Source organism: Cupressus sempervirens, chromosome 4 (genome assembly GCF_028749045.1).
Source record: "Cupressus sempervirens isolate cs-2001-9-10 chromosome 4, ASM2874904v1, whole genome shotgun sequence".
In the NCBI taxonomy this organism is placed as follows: Eukaryota; Viridiplantae; Streptophyta; class Pinopsida; order Cupressales; family Cupressaceae; genus Cupressus; species Cupressus sempervirens.
The window spans coordinates 378,825,887-378,836,505 of NC_143121.1; positions in this window are offsets into that span (position 1 = coordinate 378,825,887).

Here is a 10,619-nt window from a genome sequence, read left to right on the forward strand (position 1 = left end):
AGACGTCAACAACAACAACAACAACAAATAGAAAATGAAACAGAACATCAAAGAATAACATTTAATCAAGGAAATGGGCAAAGTTGTGGTAGAAGAAGGTCTGAAGTGTTAGTTGCACAACTAGAAAATGATGAAAGAGAGAACAAAAATGTACAGAGAAATAATCGTCAACGTACTTCTCAGAGGGTCCTTCCAGATACACAAAGGTGCCGAGTCCAACATGTTGAAGTGCAAGCAAGTGACATACATGAACATCCTATACATGCAAATAATCAACTAAATATTCAGTATGAAGGGTCTCCATCTATAGAACGTGTCCCAGAAACACCACAACATGAAAGTCAAATCCATGTGAATGATGAATTAGAAGGTGATATAGAAAACATTCCCAATCCAAATGGTATGCTTCAATCTGAATTTAGAAGATTCCAAATGCAGTTTAGATATCAGATAGATAGTTTGAAAACACCAAAGATGTGTTATGTTTGTCAGGAGTCATATGCAGGAATGAAAGTATATCGCACCAGTGAGGGTCCAATATGTAATAGGTGTCGTCAAGAGACAGGAATTCATAGGTTTTCATCTTCAAATAATATGGATCCAGGATGTCAACCACTAGAGCTTGCAAATTTAACTCAAGTTGAAGAAATGCTCATTGCACGTGCAAACCCTATATTGCAAGTTACACATGAAATTGGAGATCAGTATAAGTATAAAGGACATACCATTAGTTTTCCTCAGCATGTTGAACAATTATCAAAAGTCTTGCCACACACAATTGATCATTTACCAATCATCATTGTTCGAAGAAGGGATCAACGTGGTACAAGATATAACTTTACTATGAATAGGGATCGTGTTTATAGAGCATTGAAATACAAAGTTGAAAATGATAAATTTTATGCAGATGTCAGGATAGATGAAAGTGCTCTTAATGACTTGCCTTCAAATAGGGATGAGAATATTTTTCATACATTAAAGACAGTGCACATGGAGTTTGATTCTGATGCAAATGAAGTTGTATTCCTAGGTCCTCTCATGGAGACAGATGAAGGTAATATAATTGAGCACACAAACTCTATGGCTTCAAGGCCACCTAATGCTCAAAGGGAAATGGAATTAATTCATGCTTGGGTTAATAATCCTGATGCAATTCCATCTACTTTAATTGAGTGGCCATCTATGGGTGCATCACCTATCAATGAGTATGTCACATCTGGGTTGTTGGATATGGCTTTCCCAACATTGTTTCCAGATGGAAGTTGTGATTGGTTAGAGCCTAGAATGAAGCGGGTATACTTGCATGAATTTGTAAAGCATTTGATCAAATATAGGGATCATCGCTTTGGAAAACATCCAAGGTTTAGGTATTTTGTGCAAAACATGGTAATGAGACATCGCGCACAAAGTTCAGCATCTGTTTTTGCAAAAAGGAGCTTTCAGGAAATGCCAATAACTATTCATGAATTGCGTGAACATATGGAAAATATGCCTCGCAATAATCTTGCAGATAGGCTGATGCGATTTGGAACAAGTCTAAGAGGAACAAGATCATATTGGGCAAAATGTAAAGTAGAATTAACTGACTTGCTTGACCAGCTTGGCACACCTACAATTTTCTTCACATTAAGTGCAGCGGATATGCAATGGCCTGATTTACATGCACTAATGCCTGGTATAGCACCTACTAATCCACGAGAGGCTCAAAGATGGAGAAGGCAGAATATCATCGACTATCCGCATATTGTCACTTATTGCATGCACTTAAGGAATACAATGTTCAGGAAAGAAATACTTGAAAAAGGTATGAAAGTAAAGGACTTCTGGTGTAGATATGAGTGGCAACATCATGGTTCACCTCATGTTCATGGCTTCTTATGGCTCGAAGGGGCACCAAATATGGACACTATTAATTGGTCAAATGAGGATGAACGAAAATGTGTTGAGAGATATTTTGATTCCATTATTCATGCTTGGAATCCTAGACATGATCCACATCAAAGAAACATAAATGTAAGTTTCATATTATAAATGAGTTAAATATTAATATGTGTTTCTCACCTCTATCCAATAGAATAATCTATGAATTATCATTTATAGGTCTTCCAGAATTTTGGTGAGCATCCATGCCTGAAGCATACAATGCAACTAGCTGAGATGGATATAGACCAGGATTATGAACAGATACTCAATTGTGTTGAGAGACACACTGTTTGTAAGGAGGGAGCATGCCTTCGTAAAAAAAGAGGAAGAATGGTTTGCAGGTTAATCAAATTCAAAAAAAATTATGTTTAAATTTTCTATTTCACATTTTTTAACAAGTTGGGTTAACTACATATGTATTCACCAATGTTTCAGGTATAATGCTCCTTGGCAATTAAATTTGGAGGGATCAAAGTTATATACTGATGCAGAATCAGGTGAGAAAAAATTTGAACCAGCAAGAAATGATGACAGAGTTAATACACACAACCGATACATACTGCAATTGTGGAGGGCTAATGTTGATTGGCAACCTGTCCTTTCAAGACATGCAGTTATCAAATATATTGCAAAGTATGCAGAAAAAGCAGAGAGAAGCTCTGAAACATATCAACAAATGTTGATGCGTCTTTCAAATCTTGAAAATCCTGATGATTTAGCATCACGGGCATATAGAAAGCTTTTAACAGAGACAGTTATAGAAAGAGATATTGGAGCTCAAGAAACATGCCATATGTTATTAGAACTTCCATTGGTGGAGTGTAGTAGAAAGTTTGTCAATCTAAATGTCTCACGTGAAGTTTTCAAACCTGTGGTAATCAATGATGATAGAAATGAGGAAGAACTCACAAAATCTTTTGTTGATGGTTATAAAACAAGACCACTTTGTATGGAATGTATCAGTTTGATTGATGCAGCAAGGTCCTGGTTATATAATCCTAAAAGAAGAAGAGATAATAAATGGGGGCCAAGAAAGAAAGCAGCTATTGTTAGAGTTTTTCCTAGGTATTTTTCTATTCCTCCACGAGATTCTGATAAGTGGGTGAACTTTTTTTTGTCTGAGTTGTTACTATACAAACCTTTTCGTAATGTTGAGAGAGACATTGGTCATGATGATGATACTATAGTAGCAAATTGGGACTCCCTCAATTATAATCCTTGGCATGTCCAAAGGCAAGAACATGCACAAAATAATGAACCTTCAACTGATTCAGAGACAGAAGATAATGGAGCCATTCAGGAAAATACTACAGAACATGAGTGGGAAATAATATCTAGGTTACATCGTGGTCAACATATGCCAGTTTCGGAAATTGACATGTTGGGGAGAAGAGATATTGATAGAAATACAAATTGGTGTAGTGGATATCAAAGTGAAGAGGAGACAATCTGAGCAATAAATTTCATACCTGAAATGAAAAAGCATGGATTTCTTATGTATGATGACATTCCACAATGTATCAACTTTACAACTCTTAGTCACAAGCAACAAAAGGCAGTCGACATTATTCTGACACACTACCATTGCAATCAAGTGGGAAATCCTTTGTTTATGATAATTCAAGGAACAGCAGGAACGGGAAAGTCTTATCTAATTGGTGCCATCAATCAATCTTTTCAAATGGCATCCATGACAAATCCTTCTCCTCTTCTATTGCTTGCACCAACTGGAGTTGCAGCTTTCAATATAGGAGCATCTACCATTCATTCAAAGTTGCGAATTCCAATTGCAGATTTTGCTAAACTACAAGGGACAAGACTTACAAGCTTTCAACAAGAGATGGAAAATATCAAATATATTTTGATTGATGAAATGAGCTTCATTGGCCAAAACATGCTGGAAAATATAGATAGTCGACTTCGACAAGCCTTCCCACATAAAGCAGACATAAGCTTTGGAGGTATCCCTTTCCGTACATCACATGTTGTTATTAATGTCTTCTAATTCTTATTAAGATTGGTCATATACAATGCATATCTTTTGATTTTACTTTATATATGTAACTAAAAATTTTGCAACTATCTTTCAGGTGTATCTATTATTTTAGTTGGTGATTTGGGGCAATTACCTCCTGTTAATGATAGACCAGCATATGATAGCAATAGGTGGGAAAAGTTATTATGGCAGGAATTCAAGACAGTGGTTACACTAGATAGAGTATTTAGGCAAGATGGAGAAAATAGCCAACAAAAAAGATTTCGTCAGCTTCTCACAAATGTGAGAGATGCGAATCCACAAATAGATGACTGGAACTTGCTTATGACATGAACACCTATAAGATTAGATGTTGCAAGCAATGATGAGTTTGATAGGGCAGTGCATTTATTCTCTACAAATGACAATGTTCGTAACCATAACATGAGGATGTTGTATTCTTTAAGACATCCAGTCGCACGTAGCCTTGCAACCAAGTCAAGGAATGGTAATGGAAATGAAGATTTATCAAGCGATGAACTTGATACAGAGTTATTGATTAGTAACAATGCAAGAGTAATGTTGACTACAAATCTATGGATAGAAGCTGGTCTTGTCAATGGATCATTGGGATATATCAGAAATATTGTTTACAAACCAGGAACTGCTCCACCTGAGCCACCATCATATGTTACAGTTGAATTTGACAATTACTCTGGAGTACCATTTGATGATCACCATCCAAACGTAATACCAATAGCACCATTGCAAAGGGGTAGGACCTTCCAACTACCATTAAGGTTGGCATGGGCATTGACTATTCACAAATCTCAAGGGCTAACTCTTTCAAAAGCCACAATTGACATAGGTCCAAGAGAAAGACCAGGATTGACATTTGTTGGGATATCTCGTGTTAAGTCATTGGAAGGTTTGAGGATAATGCCACCCTTTACATACGACCGTTATGAGAAAATGAAAAGTGGGAAACAACTTTCAAAGAGAAAAGTAGAAGAATGTAGACTGAGAAGTCTTGAAAATCATTGATTTTTTGAAACATATTATTTAATAATAAAGATTTATTTGTTCTACTACATTATGTGATCATCATCATCAACTATTATGTTTTTATTCTTATTATGCACATTGATAGTTCATATTCCACAGTTAATGAAAAGTATAATTTGATATGCTCAATGTCACATGATAACCTTTTTAGTTGCACATTTTAATGCTTGCAAGTACCATTACGCTAAAATTTTATTATACTAATTCTCTAATTTGTAAATTTAACTATGATCATCAATTGGGTCCACAAATTAAGTTTATAATATTATTTCAAATTATAAAGGCATTCTTCAATTCAAATAAATCATAATGTTTGTGCTTCATTACTTTCAACCAATACATTGCTACTCAATATTTGAAATCTATGTTTGTCTATTCTTCACTATCCATGAATGGTCATAATATTACCATGTTTCAATACCCAAACTTTCATTACAAATTTTAATACAATTTGGTTTTGTATTCATTTTCTCCACAATTGATTGTACTAAGTGACATGTTCTATTTTTTTAAAGACCATTATTGATATAAAATATTTATCCCTCTCATTAAGTATACATTTGTTCTATTTTTTTAAATTGGTGATAATGCTTTCTAAATTATTTTCCATGTTTTTTTTTAGGCATGGAAGCCTCTGATAGAGAGTCAAGCATTGTTGACATGAGCCCAACTTCTTCAGTGGACTCAAATAATTTTTATGAGACAGAGTTTCAGAAGTGTGCACGAATAATTAAACAGTGTTGTACAACTATGGTAAAAGCTCTTGATAATGCAGCTTTATCTATTGATCATGTACAAGAGATAGAGATAATGGAGATGGAAGATGTTGCAAAATATGTACGCAACACATCTACAAAAGTAGATGCATTTCCATCCATGATGAAAGAGGTCTATGATGATCATATTACAAACAAAGGCCGTAATACAATTTTAATCTCTGAACATTATGTGATGTACTTACATCATTATGGAGAACTATATACATGGTCCATATGATGATTTCACAATTTTTAGTATTTCACTTATTACTTTATCTAGAGAATTGTACTAGGAGATGTTGTTCTGCTTTCATCTATGTATCGAAAAAATAAATAAACAATTTAACTTCTTAGCTCAAATTCTTCTCAACTATACTTGCAAATATTTCAAATCTTTTTCCTTGACCTTTGTGTTTGTATTATTAAAGCTTTAACATGAGATATATCATTTATATGTTGATCATTAAATTATATATAAAATTGATTTTTTATATCTAACTATTAATCCACTCTAAAGTAGAATATTCATTTTATACTCATTTTAAGTGCAATCATTACCTCAATAACATTTAGTAGTCCTTCATTGTACACTATTCATGCTAAACATAACAAATTATGTATAAAATTGATGTTTTATATCTAAATATTAATCCACTCTAAAGTAGAATATTCATTTTATACTCATTTTAAGTGCAATCATTACCTCAATAACATTTAGTAGTCCTTCATTGTACACTATTCATGCTAAACATAACAAATTATGTATAAAATTGATGTTTTATATCTAACTATTAATCCACTCTAAAGTAGAATATTCATTTTATACTCATTTTAAGTGCAATCATTACCTCAATAACATTTAGTAGTCCTTCATTGTACACTATTCATGCTAAACATAATTAACATTAATAAATTGTCTATTTATAAATGCAACTATTAAAGTTATAAAACTACATAAGGAACATTGTAATCCTTATATTGCTCTATTATGGTAAGAGGCATGTGTAAGGAGAACAAGCTACTCTCCTAAATGTAACTTTAAACATAACACCAATCGTAATTCTAACCGTCGTCCTACTTTTCCACTAGCCCTAATTCTAATGCTTTTTCTACCCCTAACTCAAACTATAAGCCTAATTTCAACTTAGCATTTAACCCTAACTCATATTTTAACCCTTACCCTGACCCTAACCCTTTCTCTACCCATATGTTTAATTCTAACCCTAACCCTACCCCTAACTCTAACACTAATATTAATTGTACCATTAACCATTGTCCTACTTTTTGTCTAACCTAATCCTAACTCTAATTTTAACTCTAACGCTAACTCATACTCTAACCATCAACTGAAACCTAACCTTAACCTTAACCTTATCTATAACCCTAACCCTAACCCTAACCCTAACCCTAACTCTAATACTAAAACTAACCCTAACCCTACCCCTGCCCCTAACTCTAACTCTAAATATAACTCTATCATAATTATAATATAGCCCTAACCCTAACCCTAACTTTATGCTGACTGAAATTATAACCCTAACTCAAACCCATACCTTAACCTTAACCCTCATGTAACTATATATATATCGCTAACTCAATATATAAACCTAACCCTAACCATAACCCATAATCTAACCCTTTCTCTACCCCTTTGTCTAACTCCACCCATAATCATAATCGTAACCCTATTGCACCCCTAACTCTAACTATGAATCTAACTCTACCATAATTTTACTTTAATATTAACCCTACCTCTAACCGTAAATCTATCCTTAAACTTGACTTAAAACTCTAACCTTAACCCTAACTCTAACATTAATCCTAATTCAAACCCTACTTGTAATATTAAATCTATTTCTAACTCTAACCCTAACCCTAATTGTAATTCTAACGCAAACTCTAATTGTAACTCTATCTCTAACTATAACCCTAACTCAAACTATAACCCTAACTCTAACCCTAAGTCAAACTCATGCTCTAACCCGTAACGTGACCCTATCCTCAACCATAACCCTAACCCTAATACTAACCCTTTCTCTACCCCTATCTATTACCCTAACCCTAACCCTAGCTCTAATCCTAACCTTAACCGTAACTCTAAGCCTATCACTAACCTTAACCTTACTCCTACTCCTACCTCTAACTGTAAATCTAACTCTACCATATCTACACTTTAACCCTAATCCTAACCCTAACTCTGACCTTGACCCTAACTCAAACCCTTACGCTAACTTTGACCCTAATGCTACCTCTATATATAACACTATCTCTATATAAACATAACCCTAACAACAACCTTATGCCTAACCCTTTCTCTATCTCTAACCCTAACCCTAACCCTGACTGTAACCTTACCCCTACCTCTAATTGCAGCCTTGAATCTAATTCTACCATAATTGGACTTTAACCCTAACAATTATTTTAACTCCAACCCTAACCCTAACCATGACTATAACCCTACCCCTACCTCTAATTGTAGGCCTAAATCTAACTCTACCATAAATGGACTTTAACTCTAACCCTAACAATTATTTTAACCCTAAAGCTAACCCTAAGTCTAACCCTTTCTATACACCTATCTCTAACCCTAACCCTAACTCTAATTCTAACCCTAACACTAACCCTAAACCTTACCCCAACCATACCCATAACTCTAACCCAAACTCTAACTCTAACTATAAATCTAACTCTACCATAATTAGACTCTAATCCTAACTGTATCCCTTACTTTAATCTTCACTAAAACCCTAACAATAACTCTATCCTTAACTCCAACTCAAAACTCTAACCCTAACCTTAACCCTTACTTTAATCTTCACTAAAATCCTAACCCTAACTCTAAACCTTTCTATACACCTATCTCTAACCCTGACCCTAACTCTAATTCTAACCCTAACACTAACCCTAAACCTTACCCCAACCATACCCATAACTCTAACCCTAACTCTAACTCTAACTATAAATCTAACTTTACCATAAGTAGACTCCAATCCTAACTGTATCCCTTAGTTTACTCTTGACTAAAACCCTAACCCTAACTCTATCCTTAACCCAACTCAAAACTCTAACCCTAACCTTAACCCTTACTTTAATCTTCACTAAAATCCTAACCCTAACTCTAACCTCAACCCCGATTCAAAACTCTAACCCAAACCTTAACCCTTACTTAAATCTTCACTAAAAACCTAACCCTTATTTTAACTCTAATTCTAACTCTACCTCAACCCTAACTCTAATTCTAACCCTAAACCTAACAATAATACTAACCTAAACCCTAATTCTTACCATTGTCCTTTCCCTAACCCTAACACTAACACACTCTAATTCTAAACCTAACCCTAACTCTAACCCTAAGAATAGTTGTAATCCTAAAATAGCCCTTGCCCTAGCCCTAACCCTAACCGTAACTCTAATTGTAACTCTAATCCTAATCTAACTCTACCTCTAATTATAACCCTAACCCTAACCCTAAGTCTATTTAAAATCCTAACCCTAACCCTAACCCTAACTCTATTTAAAATCCTTACCCTAACCCTAACGATAACCCTAACCCTAACCCTATATCTAACCCTAACCCTAACCCTAACTCTACTCTTCAATATAACAATTTACCTAACAATATCCTTAAAATTAAACTCAATTAAACTAATAAGGATTTTAAAAAAAATGTTCAATAATTTTATACTACTACTATTTTATAGTAAGTTTATACAACTATATTTAAAAAGAAATAAAAAAATCACTACTAACCTTATAAAAAATAGAAAAAGTTAAAATTACTTTTTTGGTTGCGCCGCGACTGCCACTAGCTATATATACCTCTATATATATTACGCCGAGAGTAATCGTTCTCGAGGCGCCTATTTTTATTTTCATTAATCCCAACTTCGATTAGAATAACTAAGAGTTGTAAAGTTGATACACTGTGGAATGTCATCATACATAAGAAATCCATGCTTTTTCATTTCAGGTATGAAATTTATTGCTCGGATTGTCTCCTCTTCACTTTGATATCCACTACACCAATTTGTATTTCTATCAATATCTCTTCTCCCCAACATGTCAATTTCCGAAACTGGCATATGTTGACCACGATGTAACCTAGATATTATTTCCCACTCATGTTCTGTAGTATTTTCCTGAATGGCTCCATTATCTTCTATCTCTGAATCAGTTGAAGGTTCATTATTTTGTGCATGTTCTTGCCTTTGGACATGCCAAGGATTATAATTGAGGGAGTCCCAATTTGCTACTATAGTATCATCATCATGACCAATGTCTCTCTCAACATTACGAAAAGGTTTGTATAGTAACAACTCAGACAAACAAAAGTTCACCCACTTATCAGAATCTCGTGGAGGAATAGAAAAATACCTAGGAAAAACTCTAACAATAGCTGCTTTCTTTCTTGGCCCCCATTTATTATCTCTTCTTCTTTTAGGATTATATAACCAGGACCTTGCTGCATCAATCAAACTGATACATTCCATACAAAGTGGTCTTGTTTTATAACCATCAACAAAAGATTTTGTGAGTTCTTCCTCATTTCTATCATCATTGATTACCACAGGTTTGAAAACTTCACGTGAGACATTTAGATTGACAAACTTTCTACTACACTCCACCAATGGAAGTTCTAATAACATATGGCATGTTTCTTGAGCTCCAATATCTCTTTCTATAACTGTCTCTGTTAAAAGCTTTCTCTATGCCCGTGATGCTAAATCATCAGGATTTTCAAGATTTGAAAGACGCATCAACATTTGTTGATATGTTTCAGAGCTTCTCTCTGCTTTTGCTGCATACTTTGCAATATATTTGATAACTGCATGTCTTGAAAGGACAGGTTGCCAATCAACATTAGCCCTCCACAATTGCAGTATGTATCGGTTGTGTGT